General features: G+C 33.0%; 1 protein-coding gene across 2 annotated transcripts in view; it reads right to left on the bottom strand.

Moving 5' to 3' along the window:
* Positions 1 to 25,065, bottom strand: part of SYT1 (synaptotagmin 1) — a 517,982-nt gene that overhangs the window by 344,518 nt on the left and 148,399 nt on the right. For both annotated transcript variants that reach the window (XM_033117597.1, XM_033117598.1), the window contains exon 3: positions 8,486 to 8,543. The gene's annotated coding sequence lies outside the window, so the exon portion shown is untranslated. The remainder of the gene's footprint in view (positions 1 to 8,485; positions 8,544 to 25,065) is intronic.

Below are 25,065 nucleotides of genomic sequence, written 5' to 3'. Positions count from 1 at the left end.
TTATAACAGCCTGAACTAAGGCAACGGGACACATAAAATAATTTTCTTCAGCTACAGTGGATATTTATAAATATTTACTTCATGAATGGATGTTTTTTATTTAGGGTGTTCAAAAAATTTTAAAAATGAACTATAGATAAATAGGATTATTTAATCACATTACAGGAGAAGAAAAAAAAAAGCACAGATATTTTTTGCCCTATTACACTTCATTGAATAGCTTCTTCACAAGCCTCACAAGAACCACTGGGAAACCATGTAGGTATTAAAATAAACTCTGGCGTCCGAGGTAGGCGATTGGAAGGAAATGTTAACACCTCATAGCAGTACAGGGATGTTGTGTCCAGGGCATGTGGGTCCTGTCTCCACCCACACTACCTCAGGTCAGCACTTCAGGACCTCACACGGCCTAAAATCCCTTATGTCATTTCTTTAGTGGTGTTAAAACTTGTGAGGGTACGGGGTGGAGGAGCAAAGAGAATGCTATGACCTAGTTCCTTTTTTCTTGGGTGTTTTCTCATACCAGCTGCATTGAGGCATTTTGGTCAAGAGAAAAGTAGTGTTAGGAAATTTGAAGCCAAAAGCACTTTAAAGAAAATTTAGCTTGAGAATATCAGATGGGAAGCAGAATTACATCAGGAAAAAGCAAAAGTTAGAAATAGATGAGGCAGTGTGGAAAGCCAGCTGTACTTAGTTTTCAAATTTTAGCTGGTGATTGTCAGGAAAAATGGAGAAACGTTTTCTCCTATCTCCCTCTCACTCACCCAGTCCCCATTCCCAATGCTATAAATATTGTGGTTTGGCGTAGACTGTGGATTTTCACAGGTTTATTTGTGCAACTTCTCTTAGTAAATATCCATCTTATAAAATGGAAAGAAAACATCTTAAAATGGATTTTGTTATATAACTCTTTCCTGGGTTGGAGACTGCCTATGTTTTCTCTATTATTTCAGCCGTCTCATTTAATGAGAAATTTGGCTTTACCTTTTGTAAAACATTGATAATTGTTTAAATCTTACCATAATGGAAACAATAGATATGTTAATAATTAACCAATTATGCAAACTCATTTTTTTCTAGAATTATATAAAAAAATATAGTATTCTAAAATACAGTGGTATTATAAGTACTACCCATGTGAAATGCTCTAAGACATAATTTGGGGGCATTAAGAAAACCTTCTCTAAAATTAGAAAAAAAATATTTTAAAGAACAAAAGGAAAGAAAAATCCAAGGTTCAATCCTCATAGTTCAAATATTACATACCTAATAAAAAATAAATAACTTTCCAGGAGATGTTATGGCAAATTGTGTCAATGCTAAACGCAAAGATAAAATGGATAAACAAATACCCTGAGGAACTTACAAAACTGCTGCTAAGAATGATTTCTTACAAAACATTTCAGACTATTGAAAATTTATATAATATCACTATGGGGGTCATTGAATTAGCAAACCAATGCAGTTTGAACATTTGTTTAGAGACATTATTTTCTCATTCTGAAACATTTTGTACAATTCATAAACACAGGCTTTGCCAGAATTCTTTTGAAAGTGGAAAATAAAAACAATAGCAGTGTTAAGCAATTCCTATTAACCATAAGAACAGGGAACATAAATTGCTCAAATGTACAATGGAGCATATGCTGAACCAGATTTCTCATATTTTAGACTAGGAAGAGAATTGTAGTTTATGTAAGGATTCGATTTTAAAGACAGGAGAAAAATAATATTTACCATGAATTATATTTTGTTGCTATATGGACACTTATTACGAAGATTGGGATATACTTATCTTCAGAGGCAGAACAATATTTGACATTAGAAGTGGTAGTGATGTTAGCATAGGTAATCCATGACAGTATTATGAAGGAATTTAATGGTATTTGCAAAAGAACAACTTAAACAATCAAGTCAAATGAAAATGGTGGACATGAAAATTTACTAAGAGAAAATAATCGAGGTACTAAAACGAGGAGGAAACTCAAAATATTATTTATCATGGCGGGGGAAGGAGCAAAATAAGCAATTTTTGTGGTTTGAGATTTCCTTGGTGAAAAAATAATTTTGTCATGTTAATTGCAGATATCACATACAAAATTTTATTTACAATTTTTTTAAGAAGAGTATCATTTGCCATACAGTGGTATAAAACTGTCCTTTAAACATGGTGCATGTAATAACATGTGTTGAATGTAATTTATTTCTGGAAACTTGAACAGTTTATGGTTTGTTAGATTTATTTTCTCTGGAGACAATAACTTCCTTTTTGACTCCAAAGGAAGTAATTTCATGGTAGGATAGAACGCCTTTTTGGTACCCATCACATCATACTGCACACTGACTCGGCTTCCTTATAGGGCCATGAAGACTGTCAGAATGTCTCAAGTCTTAATTTTGACCTCTCTGAAAGGGTGTCATGCTTTGTTAACCTTTTCTAATTTCAGTATATGCTTTAAGGAGGAAGAGGCCTTCAGGAGAGAGCTGATGGTGGACTCCTCCCAGAGCATACCTACATCCTAGTGTATCAAAACCTAATTTCATTTTGTATTCAAGATTTCTAACCGTCCTCTCCTTTTCCTTCACACTTTCCTTCCTCTTTATTCCTTGCAGACTTGTATATGTTTCATAATTTTAAAAGAATGCCTTCTCAATATTGCAAAGGAGTTATCTTTAATGGCAAACATCACAACAGAATTACTATTTGCTGATGACATTGTATTCACTTCTGTAATAAACACTTAATAAACATGTGCAGTTGACCCTTGAACGAGGCTGAGGTTAAGGGCACCAGCCCCCGCACAGTAGAAAATCCCTAAAAATGTAACAACAGTTGTCCCTTGGTGTCCACAGGGGATTGTTCCAGACCCACTGCAGATACCAAGATCCATGATGCTCAAGTCCCTTACATAAAATGGTGTAGAACAATTCATACAGTTGGCCCTTCACATCCACAGATTCCCAACTGCAAATTGAAAATATTGTTTTTGACCTGCAGTTGGTTGAATCCGTGGATGCAAAACCCAGGGATATGAAGGTCCTACTGTATATTTATTTAAAAGAAAACAAAAAAAAATCTATGTATAAGTGGCCCTGAGCAGTTCAAACCTGTGTGGTTCAAGGGTCAACTATATTGGAATTCTCATATGAAACCTTTACATAGACTTTATTAGCTTCATTTTTATAGAAGAAGATATTGAGGCAAAGAGGTTAAATTGTCTTCCTGAGATCATAAAGCCAGTAAGAGGCAGAAATAGGATTTGAACACAGCTCCTTCATCCACTGCCAACAATCTTAATTATGAAAATAAATAGTGCAACCCAAAGTAATGCTCTGGTAAAGAAAAATAAGTAAATAAATCAGAATGTTAGAGCAGGTCAAAATTAGCATTAATTATTCAGACAGCTGAATCATTTGTTTTAAAGTCTTATTAATTTTAGACTTGACTGATTTTAAGGCATTCCCACTTCATCTCTTTCGCAACTACACAAATTATATTTCAGTCATGAAGGTTGATGACGTTTTCAAAATAAAATAAACTAATATCAATGAGAACATCCAAATCAAAGATTAATGCTTCTAGAAGTAATGGATTGAATTTTATTTATTAATTATAATAGCTAACTTTAATACAACACCGACTATTAACAAGACACTGCTATATAAACAAATAAAATCTCTGTATATCTTTAACTCATATGATTATTACAATCACTCAGTGAAGAAATTAAAACATATAGAGGACTGCTAAATTGCTCTACATCTTGTAGCTCAAGTAAATAGTGGAGCTGGGATTTGAACACAGAGGGTAAGTTTCCAAAGCCAAACCTATGCTATCATAAGACTGTAGAAGTTTCCTGCTTTAGTGTTCTAGAAAATAGCCTAAGTCATAAAACATGAATTAGCTTTAGCTTTGTCATGAACAATAATTGTTGTGGAAAACCCATTTTTCCCAATGTTCCACAGAAAGTGACAAAACTCTGAATCATTTGGTAAACAAAAACATAAAGTGATTATAACCATTATTCATCAGATGAATATCTTAAAAAAGAGAGTTTATTATTATAAATCAAAGTAGTACTAGTTTCTTAATAAAGTGACTATTCCAATATTTGTAATTACTCTATAAGCTACTTGATGAAGAGACTGTGCTTTGTTCACTCTTGTGTTTCTAGCACCTAGGACAATGTATACAGTAGGTACTCAATAGCAACTATTGAATAAAGAATGAGGAATATACAAAAGAATGAATTTCCAAAGTTGTACCAAAGATTTTAAAGGGAATTTTCTATCTAAAGATAGCTGTTTTTAATAATTACATTCTCTTATCAAGGTTTAATTTTAGCATCTGAAGAACAAATATACACGATACAGTCTAATGTTTATTGATAGGTGATAAAGAAAAGTAACATCATATGCACATCACATGTATTTTACATAGACAAAAGACATTTTAAACAGTGATACATTCAGTAGCTCTACCTCCTCTCACCATGCCATCATTTATACAGGAAATTGAAATATGTCTTGCCTTTACCAGCTGTGATGTGTTTAGTTAAGAGTGATAACTTGGAAAAGGGTAATCAGACAGACCTGAGTTCAAATGGGGGCTCTGCTGCTTACTGATTAGGCTAACTTTGTAAAGCTTTCAGTTTGCATTTTCATCATCTATGAAACTGTAATAACATAGGAAGAATTCTTTTGATAATTAAATAAAATTTAATCCTATGATTAGTAAAACATCTGACATAAGCTAAGAGCCCAATAAATGTTCCCTTTCCTTTCTTAGCTCTCTTCCTTTTATGTAAGAACTCTCTTAGGTCTATGTGTGAGAAAACTGACCAGGATCAAGGGTCAATTATAAATTCAAGGAAAAGGGAATTTTTTTCTGGATGACCATTATTGTCTACAACAAATCAATCAACCACTTTGGTATCAGCAGCCACACACTCTTGTAAATGGGATTCCCAAAAGAGTAAAGGCAAATTTTCACAAAACGTTCTTTTACAGCAGTATAATGTAAGGTTTTATACAACAATTCGATAGCCAAAATTTATTTAAACATCACTGCAGTGATCATTATATAGCTAATATGATCTCACAGAGTCTTGGGGAGTAGATTGGGAAGATTTTTTTTTTTCATTATCCAGATACGAAAACAGAGAAGCAAAGAGTTAATTGCTTAACTTGCTGATGACAGATTTTATGTACATATGTATTATTATCTAGTAGTTTTGTAGCTGTGTGATCTTGAATGTCATTACCTTCTCCTATGCTCTGGAACTCTTCACTATGAGAGGGGGAGTTGGCTGAAGCCAGGACTCCGATTCCCTCTCTCTCTCTATATATATGTACATAATTCTTTCCACTATAAATATTATACTAATGAGCTATATCAAAATAAAGTTTTGGGCAGGTAAAGGCTAGGCAAAGTTATTTGTATAAATTTTCATTAGAGTTTTGGTTGAAAGAAGTTTCAAGTTTGAGAAGCAGCTTCTTGAACCAATCTGAGGCCCTCATTTTTTTATATAAACACTTTCAGGTAATACGGCAGATAGAAAAAAACAGTGGTTAATTAAGCCAGAATTTTTCTTGATTCTGCCACTAGATATTGAGTGCTTAGATAAATGACTTATCTGGCCCTCTATAAATAAGGATATTAGAGGAGGTAATGTCTATAAGATGAGAATATATCAGACTAAATAGATACGTTGTTTCCCTAGTTTTATGCTACTATTACACACACGTCTATACTTTTTGGTTACAAGGACTTGTTACTTGGAATAGAGAAAGGTTTGACTAAATTAAGTGTCTGAGAGGCATTTGCAAATAATATCTATTCTCTAATGAATCACAAAATGCTTTCCTAGTTAAAATCTGCTTTCTATTAGGACCTTTCTTACTGAATACTTCTTGTTCTATTTGGTGTGCCAGGAAAGCAAGATTGTTAATAATAGCCATCCTTTGAGTGAGAACATCAACTCCTGGTAATATTTAAAGAGGTTCAGCAAATCTAGGATAATGTGAATCGTTTCCAAGAAGCATGCCTGAGCTTCTGGATGTATTTTTAAATGTCCCTTTGTTATTATTATACTCTAGTGTTTTCAGAGTCTGTAGAGAGCTGACCCATGGAGTTCTTGAAAGTACCCCTGAGTGTTCAGCAATCGAGAGAAAAATTATTTTAAAATACAATTTCCAATGCTTCTTTTCTTATCTTTCTGTACCCTTTAACTTTTTTAAGCACAAAAACTTTTTTTGTGAAATACAAGTTCAGTGTACTCTCAAGATCCTTGGTAATATTTTAATCAATTACCCAATTGTTTTTAAGCTATGGGCTTTGAGGAAAAATTATAGGAGGTTAGTACGGCTTTCCTATGCTAAAAAATCTTTCACTTAAAAGATTTGATTCAAATACAAATTGTAAAATCTCATTTATTCATGGGCTTGCAACACTGGCACAAATTCTGTATATGATAAAGATGAGAAATATTCACTGTATTATCCAATATCATCAACTTGTATCATGCTTTATTCCATGTGCTGACACATCTAACTCATGAACTCTTTGGAGATTAAGAATATATTAAGACGCTCATTAAGGTGTTTTGACAGTATTATTTTAATTTAGACTATTTTCTTTCATAAGCATTTTATAAAATGTTCAAGGAATAACACTTTTTTATTATTTGGGCTCGAGTTAAGAGTCATTTTTCCTTACAGTTACTGATGAGTGACGTAGCATGTAGTTGTTAAATAAAAGACAAAGCCTAAAAGAAAATACTGCCCCAAAACACAAACACACCAAGAAAAGGCATGATTTCTTTCTTGAAAACGTACATTATTTTCTTTAGGATTACTCTAAATGGGCCGATCTCATTACTTGTATCAGTTCCCTCCAAAGAATGCCATACTAAATCCTATTTCAATACAATTATGAAAATTACAATTCAAATCAAATAACTTATATAAGTCACATCTGAATAATAGACCAAATAACTTATAGATAAATTAGATCAGAAAACAGTCACAGATGGCTTTTAACAGTGAAATTACAAGATGGCTAAGACATTGTGAGGCGGTAGGGTAGATGTTATCTGGCTCTTGAATAAAGAGCTTAAAACAGATTTGTATGGTTCTGTCATTGAAATATTCAACTTTCTAATGGTAAAAAAATACGTCAAAAAGGAATTGCTCATTCATTTCATACCTTGCAATTCATTTAAATTAGCAGAGTTTTCTTGTTACATGATAAAATATCTGATTTTTAAATGCTCTTTCTTGCACCCAGAGCTATGTAAACCTGTTCATAACTTTCTCCGTCACCTCAAAACACCATTTCACATATTTGGAGTTTATTTTTTAAATGAAGGAAACGTTTTTGAAAATTTTGGATTTTGTAAATCTCTGATTTAAAAATTTAAAGTGTATGGCCATCCATAATTACAGCAAAAAGTGAGATAGAGTGCTTTATGTAAAGTGACGCTGCACTGAATAATATTCAGACAGGGTAGTAAAAGAAACATCCTTCCTCCCTGCTTCTCTAATACTTCAAAATAAATAAAGTATATTTAAGATGTTAGATTTATATCATAACCATGGTTAATTATATTTAATTATTTAAATTAAGATGTGATTTATGCACTAAAGTTCTTTGGAAGCTCAAAAATTTTATTAAGTGTAATTTGTATACATACAGCCTGGAAAAATTACTTATGAAATTTTTTACCACATATCCTTTCCATTGAGATATATATATATATATTGAGATATATATATATACACACACACATATACACACACACACACATATATATATATATATAGACACACACACACACATGAACTCTACCATAAAATTATATCAAGAATGCATTTAATTTTGTTTAATAAAAACATTTAGGAGAATAATTATTACTATCTAATAATAACTATATAAGGAAAGACATGTCATAGTGCAGTTATGAGAAGATTGAAAAGAAATGTACTAATGAAATAAAGGCATAGATTTTAAGCCTGCAGATGGTTGCCATTTTTTATAATTCCAACTTAGCACCTATAAACATAACAAACACACCAAGCATGTTGATTCTGTTTAAAATTTTGTTTAAAATGAATCAATTTTGTTATCATATACAACAAATGTGAGGCATTCTGATTCAATTTTACTTACTACTTTTTCTTTTTTAGATTTTAACATGATATGATGCTAGTCAAAAGATATGGTGTAATCAACATAAACATTTTCTGCCACATTGATGTATCATAAGGATTACCTTGGCCTCTTATCTAAAAGGATTAATTATATGATAAATGATTTTCAGTTTACTCCAGTAAATTGAAATTGAGTTGTAGAAGGCTCCATTTACCTAGTATATTAATTTCTTATTTTTGAAAATAGAAAGGAATATTTCTGGAAAAGAAATTTATAAGCTCTTTTAATTGTATAGAAGCTCTAGTATAATTATTGTATCATTAAAGTACTTACTGTTCTGTTAGAAATTCTGGGGGATTTTGCTGTCTGTTTTCTTTTATATTCTTGTTTTCTAAAAGGAAAACAATATGCACAGTGGTTAGGTGACTATACATAGTTCAGAATCATTTCAGATTGTCATAAATATAACTGATTAATTTTATTATTCAATATTTCTACTTAAAAATCTTGCAATACATAATCCAAATACACTATCATATAGTATATATGTATATATATATACATATATATATATATATGCACCGTTAGTATTTCCAGTATCTATTCATATATATATATACACACACACACACACACACACACATATATATATGATGATAGATAGATAGATAGATAGATAGATAGATAGATAAGGATTTTAAAGTTGTTTTGAAGAGCTAGAGATCAAGATTCTGTGGTAAGTTTATATACTGGTTTTCAGAAAAGTTAATTATGTTTCCTGTATCATGGTTTTTCAATTTGAAAATTGAAATGATACTAATTCAGGCAGACATTGTTAGAGAATATTACATTATTATATTCATTAAAGAATCATACAATTATTAGTCAATTAAATGCCTAGTGCTATATCGAACATCAATGATTATTATAAATCAACCTTATAAATATCATGTTACTTTAGAATTTTATAATTTCACTAATGTTAGGATCACTTCAGTATATTACACATATTTGCCTATTTTCAGAGCCAAATCAATGTCCAGATATAACCTAATACTATTTAGCAGAGGTAGATGCATAGATAGCTAGATCACTTTAGATCTAGATAGGTAGTAGATTATGTATATAAAATAAGCCCATCAGGAGAAAATTAATCTCACATTATTGCAGAAAAAAGTACAACTTTTAGTTTGGAAGTAAGACAATTAAGTCCTTCCCAAGAGTCAATAACAGGAATTGCTTTAATGTAATAAAGATGTCACGAAATTCTGATTTGGTTTGACAAGTTAACAACTCACAAATGAAAAATTTCACAGTGCTGGGGACAGGTACCTTTTGCATATGTTCTTATTATTTGTACTCTTCAAAAAATTTAGGTAGAGTGAAAATCAAGAAAGAGTAGAATATGTAAAAATAGGTTCATAACAGGCATGTTAACCTGTTTAAAGAGTTCATACACTCTCCATATTCAACCAAAATACTATAATGCCAGCAGCTCTGGCGATTGACTCACACAGGTAATCAGTGGAAAAGATCTGAAGTGACAGCTATAGTTCCAAGCTGCATTTACTGCATCTGCTCGGTGGTTAAGCCTCCAAGGTCTGTTTTCATGTTAATTCCTGCTTGAAACTCAACTGTTTTCTAGTAAAAGCCATTAGAAAGAGTGCCATAGAAATGCACATAGATTTGTCTGGCTGCCTCTTGAAACACGACTTTGAGCCACAATCAATTTTAGATAAGATATCTATATATAGTTTCAGTACACTGACACTTTTCCTATTAAAACAACTACAAGATAATTCTATGGATGTACATATTAAAGTAGCAGAGTGACCAAGAGTCCTTTACAAGAAATATGGGGGGGAGGGGGGGGACCTGGTAGAGAAAATGAAAGCTTAAACTAAAAAACTAAGGGAACACTTGACATCCTGCATGTTGTACATTATTGCCTACCAAGGAGCAGGCTTTCCTAAGGGACGCAGTGAAAGGATTAAACAGTTTTTGTGACTTATGAACCATCTGCAGGGATTTGATTTCAGTTTGGTTTTGCATGCATACCTGTCTATCACAAGGATGAATGGGCAAGCCTGTTCTACTGTAGGGGACAAACTACATTTTTATTTTTAATCTATGGGCTGACTACTGACGTGCATACTTTGTCATCGATCTGGCTTTTCAATAATACCATGGGTTATCTGTTGGTCTGATTCAGACAGTGTCTAGTATTGAGACTTGGTACTTTTATGTGTTTATACAATTCTAAAAAAAAAAAAAAACAAACCAAAAAAACATGTGTCTGTTTAGGTAGGTTTATATATTTTTCACAAAACATTCTATGCATTCATAGTCAGTGAAGCTGATGACTCATGTTCTTTTTATCCAGTTTTAGAAGCAGGCCTGACATGAGAAAAGAGAAAATTATGTGAGACTTAGGGATTACTACTCAACAGTGGCTAGAAATCAAACTGCTGAAGCTTTGGATCCCTAACCATAATTCTATTACAGAATTAAACAAAACACTGCATGCTTCAGGCATTACAAGTACTACAAATCCTTGCCTTTTCTTGTAATTTTTATGGGTGGGGGAAGGAAACTATTCCTTTTAATGGTAGACACTTAAAAATGCACAGCTGTGTTTTTGAAAGGGGACTTACTTTCAAGAATGACAAATAATTAATATTTACGTCCAAACTTACTTTCAAGCATTACAATTAATATTTACATCCACACTTGGTTTTAAATATCTCAAATGCTTCATTTTGATGACTATATATTGATTTTAATTGAGTTTTTCCTAACATCGCACTAAGGTAAATACTTATTTAGGGTTGGATTTAAAACGTGCCCTGTGAATCCTTCCAACAAGGCCCCTTGTAAACACTACTTGTATTCCTTTAGTGCCAGTCAGACTGAAATGTCAACAGAATCCCTAGCCCAAGTTTTAAATTTCAAAATTGTAAAATGTTGTTAAACTCCGATTTCTCTTTCTTGGGCTCCCTACTATTGAAATGACAAAACTTGTGGTTAGAACATAGATACAAAGTTGATGTGCCATTCCCTCAGCGCAGATATCTCTAATCCTAAGGGATTTGTTAGACATCTTTTGGCTTAAATTCTTTTTCTGGGAACAGTAGACAGCAAGCAGAGATTACTTTAAAATAGAGACACCGTGCCTATCCAGGCCATTCATTAGTGACTGAATGTAAGCTTTTAAGCAACAACAAAAAATAAAGTATTGCATGACAACTGAATGTATCATATGATTCTAGATTAGATCCTAGACCGATGGGGGACAGACACAATTAGCTATTAAGAACAGTATTGTGACAATTGATGAAATGTGAATGTGGACTATGAATTAGATAACGGTATTATATCTACGGTAAATTACCTGTGATTGATAACTGTTCTGTGTGATGTAAGCAAATGTCCTATTCTTAGGAAACACACTGAAATATATGCTAAAGTACTTAGAATGAAGTACACGGTGTCTCCAACTTATTCTCAAATGGTTGGTAAAACTATATGAATCATGTATGTACACACATATATACATATTATATTATGTGTATAATGTATGTATATATTTTATGAGACAGTGAAAATGATCTAAGACAAAATGAAAGGGCATTTTATTAATCTAGGTAAAGGGCACAAAAGAACTTCTTATACTAATTTGCAACTTTTTATGAGAATTTATGAAATATCAAAACAAACAGTAGCCAAAAAGAGACAGGAAAACTATTAAAATAACAAAGTGCCATTTTCCAGTATCTCTACAAAACATTACACTGAGCTGTGTGCTCTATATTTATTTTGTTCATTCAGCACAGGATTGTTTCATTCTGTCTCTAACTATATAAAATAATGACGTTTATCTGGATGACTATTGGAGGGCATTAGGCAATAAAAGGAAAATAATTCATCAAGTAACAGAGTAAATAAACAAATGTTGCATAAATAAATGCAATCGCCACAGGTCCCTATGATGTTCCTGACAGGGTCAGTAATATGGAATAGGGACTTTCCTTGACAGGAAGGAAGGAAGGAGGCCAAAAGATTGTGCCTCGTAATTAGGGCAAAGAATTTTTTCTCTTTTTTTTCCTCTTTTGTGTACAGCCACTTAGGAGGCTTAAGCCTACAAGCCTGTCCTCATTATGATAGAAGCAAATATTTACCCACCAAGATTGAAAAAAGGGGGGCAGGATGAAGGGTCTACTCATTGTTCTGTTGTGACACTTTATTATCCTAGTCGAAACATACTACAACATTTGTTGGCAGTTGCAGTGACAATAATCACATACTGGGTTCAACCATGTTTAACATTTTCATTCTATTCAAAATAATTATTTTAGAACGGGGGGTAGATAATGAGGCAGAATGGCACTAAGTCAGGAGAGCCAGTTTGTATGTTGAAAAGGAGGATGGGAATTAATTAAATGAGAAGCTTGGGGAGGTTAATTGGGATTCAGTGAAGATAAGGACATTATCAAAGCATGAAGAAAGAAAACTATTAACATAAAAAGGTATAACAAAGTCACGGTGAGCACACTTAAGGGAGGAAAACCCTGCAGAAACACTAGTGACAATGGCAGCTTTATGCCTATAGGGGCCCTACGAGTCTCCAGTCCCTAGAATAGTGCCTGCCATGTAAATAGATATTTGTTGAATGAATAATATTGTTTATTGATGAAAGTAAAATTTAGTGTCATATAATCCTAGTTGGTTTCTGCCTCTATCTAGTGTGTGACTTTAGGCAAATCATTTAATCTATTTTGACCTCAATTTTATCAGCTGTGAAATGAGAGAGTGGGAAAAGGTGATTCTCCAAGGTGCCCTCCAGCTTTTATTTCTGTAATGGTTCTGCTTATTAAAATGGGCAACTGTGAACATTTTTATAGAAGAGAATAGCCTGATATGGGTTTTAAATGAAGAAAAATGGGGGGAAATAGGAAAAAAATGAATAAAAGAACAGTGCATTGATTCAAGTAATGGAAAATAAATCCCGTTGAAAGAGACTTTAATATAGAAGAGAGAATGCAAAAGGTGATTAATGGTTTTGGTGAGTATGAAGTGACATTCTCGTGTTCTATTAATATAGGCATGCAGAAGTAGAAATCTTTATGTTCCTTTTATTATGATTAAAGTGACTACACACTCCCTGCTTTCATATCGAGGGTCCCCAAGTGCACAGTAATATAGAGTGTTCAAAAGAAGCCATAAAATGGCAGGAGTTTATGTAAATGTTCTCTTACTACGAGGTCACAGAATTGGCACTGTCCATCTTAGAGGAGAGAAAGCTGAAGAAACTCTTCGGATCTATATTTAATTCCAGCAAAAGCTATTTAATTCAAGACCCACCAGGCGCAATTGCTGACACCTCCACGAAGCCTACGATAACACTGTCTTCAAGTGTTTTCTTTCCTAAAAACTTACGAAGCACTTACATTCTATAACACATAATTTATCCTTCATTTCTATATGATCTCATTGTTTTCCCCAGTTACATCTATGCTAATTTTGAATTGACAACTAGAGGAGGCCATGTTCTGCAATTTGTACTTTCCTATAACAAGGTGGTAGTTAAAAATGAGTAAGTGCTCAATAAATGCTCATCGGCTGATGGAGATGGGCAGGATATACCCTGAGCTCAGAAAATGAACTAGAATGCTGTTTGGCAGCTACCCAAAATGACTCCTTGGCCACCAAGCATGGTTGGTGGTCCTGGGACTACTGTGAAGTCCCTACTTTGTTTTCTTCTCATTGTCCTATTTCCTAGGCATTTTTGCGAATAGCGGCCAAGGACCTGGCACGTGGAAATCAAACGTATACCTTTTTTTTTTTCCCCAAACTAGGAAGTTCTACATAGTTAAATATCCTTAAAGGCACCTGAAACTATAACTTGAAATAAGCTCGCCATTTTAGTCTGATTCACTGCGGAGGTGAGCAGGGTCCAACTTTTCCAGCTTTGTCAGAACAGAGCAAGCACAATGTTTCTTATAATTCTATGTTCGAATCAAGACGTTGGTGGCAATATCCCTGTAAAAAGCTGGAGGGTCAGTGATGGTTTGAATTAGTGTGTCTGTGGGCAGCACGGAGTACAAAAAAGGAGGAAGCACAAGGGAGAGAAAACACAAAAGAACTGGACTATTTTCAAAGGGTGTTGATTTCTACATAGATTCTGGTACTTCCACAATTAGAGACAATGGAGAATATTTAGATAAAGCAGATACTTGCATAATTTCTGACTTTATAAAAAGAAGCCAACCAAATCATTTTAGAAAGGGCTCCAAGGTATCTGTAAAAACTGCACATTTCTTACCAGGATAGAGAGTGTTGATGAAATGACAAGAAATGGAAGTAAGTTGACTCAGCTTTCCAAATTGTTTTAGGTTGGGCAGGGAGAGTGAAGCAGCAATTCTATATACAGATGTAAGGCTGAAGGAGAGAAAATGATTTATTTAAGCCTTGGTTTGCTGCAAGGTCAAGTCCAGCAAAGTGTGATTGAACAAATAAGTGGGATCTTGGGATATGGAATGAGGTATGCTGGTTGGCTCAACTTGAGTGCTTTGCTACATTTTGGGTTTAATTTAGTACCACGAGAAGGTATCAAGCTGGAAGTTCAGGGCCAGCCATGACAAAACCATAGCCTAGAAGAAGTGGTCTTCAGTCCTCTCTTTAATATCTACTTGGGGAACAATGTAGAGATAAAATAGAAACCAAGCAATTTCTCATGTTAAACTTATTCTCAAGACATCATCTTCATCTCTGTCTTTCTTACTGGTAAACATTAGGTTGGTGCAAAAGTAATTGCGGTTTTTGCAATCATTTCTAACCTTTTAAACTGCAATTACTTTTGCACCAACCAAATAAAAAGAGTGTACAAGTATAAACATCATTACAGATTGGTTCATAGGTATCCTGGATCGTTACATTCACATAAAAACTGCCCTCTTCAAGGATTCATTATGGGAGGTTATATGCCTATTTTTGGAGAAATAGCATGATTTTTTTAAAAAAATGTTATTTAATAAGCTAAACTTCGCAGATTGCATATATTTTTCACATTCAGCTTCACAAGGACATGTGAACCAGGTGTTAAATCTCTGTTTACATATTAGCAAACTCAGTTCACAACTTCTTTAGAGTTAGTAAGTGGTGGAACCAAGATGTCAATTCAGGTCTGTCTGTATCTGAATCCTGTTTTTCCCTTGCAACCAAGTCCCTGTAGTGCTGGAACTGGCTTTAAGAAGGTAGAAAACGTATTTTCTAGACATTTCTCTAATGCTTATTAGATGTATGTCACCTGAAGCAATTCAAATAAGTTTTCTTTGTCTTAATTGCTTCATTGGTAAATGGAGTAACACAATACTTACCCTAAGGGAGAAGATTGGATTAACTGATTTATTGAAGTATCTTTGAGTTCTAAAAGTAATTGAATGTATCTAATCTTAGAACAACAAAAAGCCTTAAACATAGAAGCCTTTTCAAGAAATGTTCAGTGTGCAACCTTTTAAAGTTTCATCAGTTCTCCTGGAAATTTTACCTGAATATCATTATTCCTATATTAAACAAAAGATTCCAAAATCAACGTAATAGTTTCATCTACATACTATAGTTGGATACTTTCAGTATATATTTATAAGAAGCATAAAACATTTGTCACACTATTTTTAACTCTGAACGTCTACATAGTTCACAGAGAATTATATTAGGTGGGAAATAAAACTGCAAGGTCATGAAAGTCGAGATACATTTTCTATTAATTAGAATCAACAAAATTTGAGTGAATATCTAAGTTAAGAGATGAATACCAGGGGGATAGCTAAAATATATTATGTGATGACTTGGAAATACAAAGGTCCATGTTAACTCAAATAGCCTCACTCTCAATTCTTTATTTTATTTTTATTTTTGGCCTTTTTAAAATTACATTTATTGGGGGTGACGATGGTTAGTAAAATTACATAGGTTTCAGGTGTACAATTCCGTATTACATCATCTATATATCATATTGTGTGCTCACCACCCAGTCAGTTCTCCTTCCATCACCACATATTTGACCCCCTTTACCTTCTTCTACCATCTCTCCTTCCTCCTTCAATTCTTTAAATGGACAGCACTTCTTTCATTCAAAAGGTCGAAAAGAAAAAAAAAAACTTTGTGGAGAAAACACATTTCAAAAGCTCTTTCTTAGATTGAAATGTGTGGGAGTTGGAAATGGTAAGAATTTCAAAGAAGAGAATGTGATTTTCATTTTGAAAGTGAATACATATGAAGTCATAGTTTCAGAATACGAGACTTAGATTCATTCCCCCATCAATGGATGAAAACAAATTGATAATAGAAAAGACCAGAAGAGAAAAGGTGCTAAATAAGATACTTGTGGCAAAAAAACAACCACCTGATTCTGATAAAAATGTTATTTTTCTTAAAATGACCATAAGTGCAATCTTATAAAATTCTAAATTAATGGTTTATTCAAAGAATTCAAAGATGTTTAAACAAACCTAAATATATTTGAGAGAAAGGGAGAATATCCACCAAATTACATAGGGAATATATAGTTCTCATATTATATTTCTCAGTAGAGAAAAGTAGTTGGGTTCTCTAGCATTAGATATTTGGGGGAGATTGCAATACAATTTCACTGAAAAATTTGAGACTGTTTTATTTGGGTTTGAAAAAGATTCTCATTTCACCCATGAAATGACATAGTGAATAGAATAACAGCCGATCAAGTGAGACAATAACATCAGTGAGCTCTTTGCTCAGTTTCTACTCTTTGATCCTTTAAGTGTCTAATGTGAATGGCAACTAATTTTCATCGACAAAAATAATACAATCAAGATTAGTTCCTTAGAACTAATTCCTTAAAACAGGCAAATTTCCTTGGAGGTAGGTCTCTAGGCAGAGGTTATAAAGGCCTGAGTTTTTGGCTGTCTGATAGAAAACTCAACCGAAGAGACCAACCTTCAATTTGAAATAAAAATTCTTTTTTAATTGCATACTAGAGCAAGTGAATTTTTACTGTTTCTTAATAGTTGTCGTCGTAGTTGCCATGGAATCCCCTAGCATTGCAATTTCCTCTTCAGTTATAGGTTAAGGTCATATCATTTTTGAAAAGAAACTGATTTTATTGTAATCACTTTCATAGCCTTGGTCTAGTAGAGAATCAGAAAATAATCATATAATAATTCACTTCAATAATACTTTAGTGGAGACTATGTAATATCATCTACCACATGATTTCTAATTTTACTATTATAACAATCATAACATGAACTAGAATGTCCACATAATGCTCGCCTTTGAATATTAATTATATTAAGCTTAGTAAACTCGGTTGGCAGAGGCTGATGAGAAGAAGCACAGACCTTTTTCCTAGTGGAATACGAATCCCAGTCTTGTCAGTACACTAGATGTGGCCCCAAAAGAAGCTACTGTTTTATCTCTCTAATCACGCTAATCTCAACAAATGTTTTTTTTGAATTTCTATGGTACTATTCTAGGAGTTGTGTGGAACAAATGGAAGTAGAACAAATGGTCCTTGTCTGTAAAATGCCAACTCATACCTCTGTCACAACACTTAGTACATTACATTAAAGTCTGTTTTTGTTGTTGTTTAACGCATGATAATGGCAGCTCTCCAAGAGATCCACAGAACCTAGTACATTGCTAAGAATACATGGGGTTCTAAACAAATATTTGTTGAGCTAAACGACTGAAGACCCCAGTCAGTCTCCTTTCTCTGCACAGCATCTTCTAACTAAAAATCTACTTTCCCAATTTGGAGGTGCCGTGCAATCAGACCTACCTGCAATTGCTCATAGACAGACTTAATGCTAGCTACCCTCTTGGTTTTTATGTGCACATGAAAAAGTTACTTGATTTCTATAAGATGTTTAGTTATTATATAGGGAATGAAAATAATTTTTAATTATCTAGAACATTTATTTAGATTTATAAACTAAGGCTTTTCATAAAGCCTTATATGAAGTGTATATAATTGAATAAATATTATGACCCTTGATAGAAAAGAAAAGGGGTACAGGACACTCTTTCCCAAGTATGGGCATATGCTCTCGACACTTCCATGGGTAGGAATTCCAATAGCAGAATATTACTTTTATTCTATACTATCCTGCTTTTTCTCTCGCCCAGATAGATAACTGCTACCCTTCACACCTTCGCCTCTAGCCCATTATGCACTCATGCACTTGCCTTTCAGGTTCTAAGCGAAAGAGCCAGGGGCAATTGTGTAATGTGTTTAATATAAAAGTTACATGACAGGAAATTAACAAGGATTGTCACCTTAATAGGGAATAAGAGCTGACTGGGTGAATTAGGGATGTTTAAGCCGAAATTATAAAATTCTCCTGAATGTTCTGATAAGTAGTAACAGAATCCCCGTGATCTTAAGAAGTCGTTTCCATGGCACATAGTCTTCATGCTCCTTTCTTAAAAAGAAGCAAGTGCTAAGAAAATAAGTTAACACGGAGAACCCAATCAATACATTGAACATCGTCTACCACAACCTCAAAGTGTATATTATTTCAAATTGATGATCAGCAGTATTTGCAGGAGGTATACAATAAAATAAATATACATGCCATTTTAACTAAGTCAGGAAAATGCTCCTACTGACTTTTGAAGAGACTTTTAACACGCGAGGAATCAAATGATCATGGTATTAATAGTTAATTTCACTGCAAATTATACTATTTTGATGATTATTTCATTTAATCTCAGTTTTATTGAGGAAGCTAATTTTAGTAAATGTTATTTAGATAAATAAATCCTTAAATTTCAGGTGTTTGTTCTGCACTTAACTATGCATATTTTATTTTTTCTGGAAAAAATATATATAATCTATATTATATTATATATAATTTATAGTATATGTAAAATTAGAAAATTTAGATATATACATATATCTATATTTCTACCATATAGATTTTTATTTATTCTTTGCTTAACCATGCATGCATTATTCTTTCTGGAATATATTTACATGTATTGAATCATGGCATATATATGTGCATATATATATCATATATATGTATATAACACACACACACACACACACACACAACACACACACACACTCTTGGAGCAGGTACTTTCCAAGCATTTTTCCACATACAAAAATGAGAAATATTAAGGAATTTCTGCTCTCAAGAAATTTTAATCCTGAAGACACAGTGGACAAGGGAAAGTTGAACCCACCCATAACTCTTAAACAAGGCAAACTACGATGAGTTCTCTATCTATGCAAATTAAAACTCAATGGAGGGAGTAATAAAAACCCTAATGGCATATGGTACTTGGATGATCATCGTTCTTTGTGAGTTTTGACAGAAGTGTCTCGGGGGAAAAGCACTGGGCATGTTTGGTTTCTAGACAGTAGGTTGGTATGGCAGGAGAATAAGGTAAGTATGGAGGAGAGAGAAATCAGGCAGGTAAAGTAGATTGGACCATTTTGTAGACAACCTCAGAATGAGATTGCAGGGTGCAACAAGGAACAAATGCAGGTGTCTCGAGATCAATTGTTCTCAGAAGATCAATGTAACAAAGCAATTTGGTAGTATTCCTTTGATAAGGTAATGTTTTATTTAACTTTGTGCTTACAAAAACATTTGAACAAAATTTATTAGAACATAGTAAGGCAAAAATTTAAAAGTATATTATAAAGTGTATAATACTTTGTTTCTTTCATAGAAGAGCTTTTAATACTGAAATTCATGACATTGAAGAAAAGACATTGTTTGATTTAAAATCACAAAAATTCCTATAGTTTTTTTTATATGGCACTGACAATCTGTACCCAAGAGGAAAAAAGAAAAGTAAGTATAGACAGTGAAGTAAGCCTGACGTAAAAACTAAACACAATGAAACCTAAATATATTAGAATTTATACTATGCGGGTGATTACAAACGTTGTAACATTCAGTTAAGGTTACTGTTCAACAAATGGTGGAGTAAAGAACATAATTTTGATAACACAGTTGGCTATAAAATTATCTTTACTTGCAACATGTTACCTTAAGATTTCATAAAAAAACATTTATTACAGCTATAATTAATTAGCTAACTTCCAATTACTATATAACCTCCTATGTTTACACTTAGTACATCTATATAAATAAAACTTCATTCAAGGTTCATTACCTAGAGAATAGCATTACATGCATGAGAAATATTTTAATTTCCCTAATTGTACAAGTGAAGCTAAATTAACCACCAAGTCAGAAGTTGCAAATGTTTCTGAATCTGGATGGTAGGAAGAAGGCAAAGTATATGTTTGGTTTCATATTATTCCATTTTGTTTACCTTTTCTGTTGCTCAGTTTTGAGAAGCATTCAAAAAATATATTTGCTCCAGCCCTAAAACTTTCCAGAACCAACACTAGTCACTTAATTTTTTTTTACTGGTTTGTACAATGTAGTACACTAACACCATGTGTAGATTAAAAAAAGAAAACAGTTTGCACTGTTGATACTGAAGTATGGAGTAATTTTGTCCTATTCTTGTAATGCAATCTGCAAATGCATTAACAAAGGCTATAAAACAAAATTAATCTTTACTACCCATAACGCACAAGGGCTAGATATTGAAAAGTTTGAAGGCATAATTGACATCTGCATTAGTAAAAATTACCTAGAAACGAGAAAGTATCCCACTACTATGCAGGACTTCAAAAGCTGAATATATCTTGTATAGCTTCCTGAATAAGAGAGTAGTATTCCAACCACTGAATAGAGAAAAAAGAAATATTTGTGTGACTATTGTTAATATAAAAGAGTCCTTTGAAATGGCACTCTTAGAAAATCTATTACTGTTATTATTTCATACTGAATGGCAGTAATCCCTACATGTATTTTTTATTTCTTATTCCCATTTCAACTACTCGGTTGCTCTTGAGATAAGGTTAGCGGTAAAGTGTAGTTTTTACTTAAGGAAAAGCATAAAATCTTTACCCAACTCCACAATCATCATGCTGATATATTTCGTTTCTTCCCAATATCATGTTCAGAAAAATCAACACATTTTAGACCAAAAATAAGACTGCATCGTTATTACCATTTATCAATAATACCTAAATGTCTAATATTGCATTATAATTCTTTTTTTGAGTGGGGGGAGGTCATTAATATACCAACATTTTTTTTTAATCTAAAGAAGATACATTGAGTGTCTACTAAGTACCAGGTATAGTCCTATGTGCTGTGGATATAAAGGCTCCCTGTATACACATGGATTTTACTCTCATGGAGCTTAGACTCTCTGAAATAAACACGCATGTTCTAACTTTTTCTTTGGGGAAAAGAGAAAACCTTTAAATAGCAATCAGCTCTGTCCATATTGTTTAATTCTGTGGTTTTGGATTTTGAATCTCTAAAGCTAGGAACACACGTTATATTACAACATTCATATTTAAATTTTCAGAAGAACAATAATACGAGAAGATTATGTTTAAAGTATATTTTTCTGTTGAGTAAAGAAATATAATAAGGTCTGACAGGGCTAGTAGAACACAAGTAACTCTACAGAAAGGAAATTTAAAGTGGCTTGTCAACAAACAATGCGTTATTTTTCTGAAGTTTTCTAACACATTTTTCATGGAAACATCTTTAAGATGATAAAAGTAACCATGTATTTCTAGAATACTACTTGAAGAAACAAGTAATAATCTTATTTTTGGATCTGGTGATAGTCAATATCTTTCTTTTGTTCTTTTACCCTGATGAAATATGGAAATTTTGGTCACTTCATACTATGCCTACACAAAGAGATTGGCAAACTCGAATATCTGGCTATGTATTAGGAGATACATCCATCCACAGCCAGGCAAATGACTATTAAAGCTTGCCCAATGGTTGATGTGAATTCCATGGCAAATCTGGTTTCTATTTATTTGAAGCAAATCCAAAATAATTGGTGTGGTGCTATACCTTTAAATTAATTGTTGCAAAAAAAATTTCTTAATATAGCTTCTTATTTTTGCTTTTAAATAACATTTCTGTTGTTTCAAGTTAAAACATCCACAGCATATTATGTTTTTGTTTGACTACTTCTGAGAAAAAAAGGAATTCATTTGTTCAGACACTTTGGATATGATAGTATTTAATCATAAATTGGCTTTAAGTGTGTGTAGTTGTCCCTTGCCTAAATCTTTTGGTTTTCAGCTTGCCTTCTGCATTCGTTCAACAGAACTTAGATTATCTCTCTATTTCTATAGCTATGTATCCAACTATCACTATCTTAAAAAGGTTTTTTTTGAGCACCTCCAACATGGTAGGCATTGTTTATACAGGTAAATATAGCAGACAAGATCCTTATCCTCATGGAATCGATGAGAAAGTGAATCACTGTAACTCCAGGTAGTAATAATGGCTATGAAGAAAAATATAGGCAGGTAAGTCTCAAAAGAATTAAGCAGGAAGCAGGCAGGAGAGGCTATTTTAGGTAGGCTGGTCAGGAAAGGCCACCCTGAAAAGATGTGAGTAGAGACCAGAGAAAACTGAAGAAGACAACTGTGTGAGGATGTAGATCAGAACCACCCAGGTGGAGAGAAATGGAAGCACAGTGGCCTGAGGCAGGGGAACGTTGGCTGTGCTCAAGAATCGGCAAAACACAGCAAGAACATAAGTTCTTTAATACAGCAGAGTAAAGCATTTTCCAAATATTAAGGTTTTATTATTTTGTGAATAATTTTGAGGGATCCATAAAAATATGTAGAAAGAACAAATCAGTATTTAATGCTGTGTGGGTTTTCAAACAGCTTTAAATATATTCTAATAGTTAAAAACAAATAAACCAAGCAATTCAATAAAATAAAAGGACAGTGGTTTATTGAATATGTCTTTTTGGTCTTTCTAACTGCAGAATAGCATTTTCTTTTTTAAGAAATACCATGTTAAGTGCATGAGAATGGGGAATTTTTTTTCAGTGATTAATATACAAGTGCATTAAACACCTCAGAATTATTTGAGTCTCCACTTCCTTGTTTCTATAACCAGCCACTAAAATATCCTTGATCAGGAAAAGATAATAACTCTGTGTAATGGGAATATGTTTATGAAACAGATATAATTATTATTTTCAATGGGTTAATAACTCTTTTTCTTGAAAGTATTCCAACAGAAGCATAGACTGCTGTAGCCAATATGTTAACTTAGAGTCTGAAAAGAAAGCAATCTAAAACACTTCAATAGTAATATTTCCTTAAAAAATTATGAGAAACTAAAATAAATGGCATAAAATTAACCAATCAAGCTTTAAAACATAATTCTTTACTATAATACCCTAAAGGCATTTGTATTTCAAGTTTGGTTTTAAAATACCTATTTTCATTATCTCATATATAGTACTGAGGGAAAGATTCATTTTGAAATAGCTGTGCTCTCATATATAGACATATTCTCTTCAGCAAAATCAAAATGAACTAATTCAAAATGAGCTAATTCTCTTCAGCAAAATCAAAATGAACTTCCCGGCAATGTATCAGTGTGTGCATCAATATTTCCAACCTTCTCAAAGGTCACTTACACAAATATAGTGTTTGGCACTAAAAAAAAGAAAGCTCTAGAGTCAGGCATTCTTTATCACTTTCTACCATCAAAGAGCTAGCACACACATTTATAAACATATATGTATATATTGCATACATTGCAGAATAAAATATAAACCTATATACACACGAATGAATACATATCTATATATGTATACACAAATGTGTGTATATATACACATGTTATGTTTGTGTATACTCATATACATATGTATGTTTATGACTAAGAAATCAAGAAGTCAAATCACGCTTTTATTGTGCAATGTAACATAATAGCCAGAACTCTGATACAAAGTGTATTTCTAATTTTTCTTTCTAGATTTGTGTCTAGAATGACATTCCCTAAGCAATCTGTTAAACTTGGTTTCTGATGATGTGTTCAAATGGGCTATTAGAAACTGCAAGGTTCAAAATAGTTTAAGCATCACTCCCAGGCTTCCCAATGCTTCTATGAAGCTTAACAAGCCAATATCATTATATTTTGGCTTTGAGTTTAAGAGTTTTTAAAGTCACCTAGGAGGAAATGGAATCATGCTGATGAGGCTCGTGATTCACACTGACGTAAAAGTAATGATGGTTCAGACATTTTTTTTTTTTTTTGCCTCCAAGAGAAAATGACTCTGATTCAGTCTTGAGTGTTTCAAACATGTATCATGTCAAATACTTCTAGACAAATGAGAGCTGCCTAAATAATAAAACCATGCATAAAACTTTAGATAGAAAATCAACAGTCACACTTGGTATTCACAATAATTAATTAGCATACACATATGTGGGCTTTAGCTTCTGAATGTATGAATTCTATCCACCTAAAGAAACATTTTATAAGCATATTTTGAATAAGTGTGTTCCGCATTGCAATCAACTGTCAAAAGGTCACAATAAATGCAAGATTAAGTACCCATTATCCTGGAGCTATTAAAAAAATCAAATATGTAGCTATCAAGAAGGAATTCAAGAAGCTAACACATCATTACAGGGAACAAAGCTGGACTAAATTCTCCTTTAGCTTAATTCTCTGATTCAAAGACTTCCTTAATAACTACAGCATAAAACTACAGTGTGCAACCCAATAAAACATCATTGCGTCATCCCCCTTGGAGAGATTATAGTCAAGCTAAACAAGGACAAGTACCCTAGAAAATAACTTTCAGGACAGCAGGGATCTTGTCTATTTTAGTCAAATACTGTTTTCCTAGCACCTAGAAAGTATGGTACGTTCTACTTCTCAGTAAATATTTATTGAATAAATACACAAATAAATGAATGAATATTGAAGAGACGGCTCATGAATTGATTCTTAGTCCAGGACTTTACAATGTAGACATTCAGTTAATAT

This window comes from Rhinolophus ferrumequinum, chromosome 10 (assembly GCF_004115265.2).
Source record: "Rhinolophus ferrumequinum isolate MPI-CBG mRhiFer1 chromosome 10, mRhiFer1_v1.p, whole genome shotgun sequence".
NCBI classification, from domain to species: domain Eukaryota; kingdom Metazoa; phylum Chordata; class Mammalia; order Chiroptera; family Rhinolophidae; genus Rhinolophus; species Rhinolophus ferrumequinum.
Note: the sequence above shows the minus strand (reverse complement) of the source record. Positions and strands in the feature narration are given on the sequence as shown.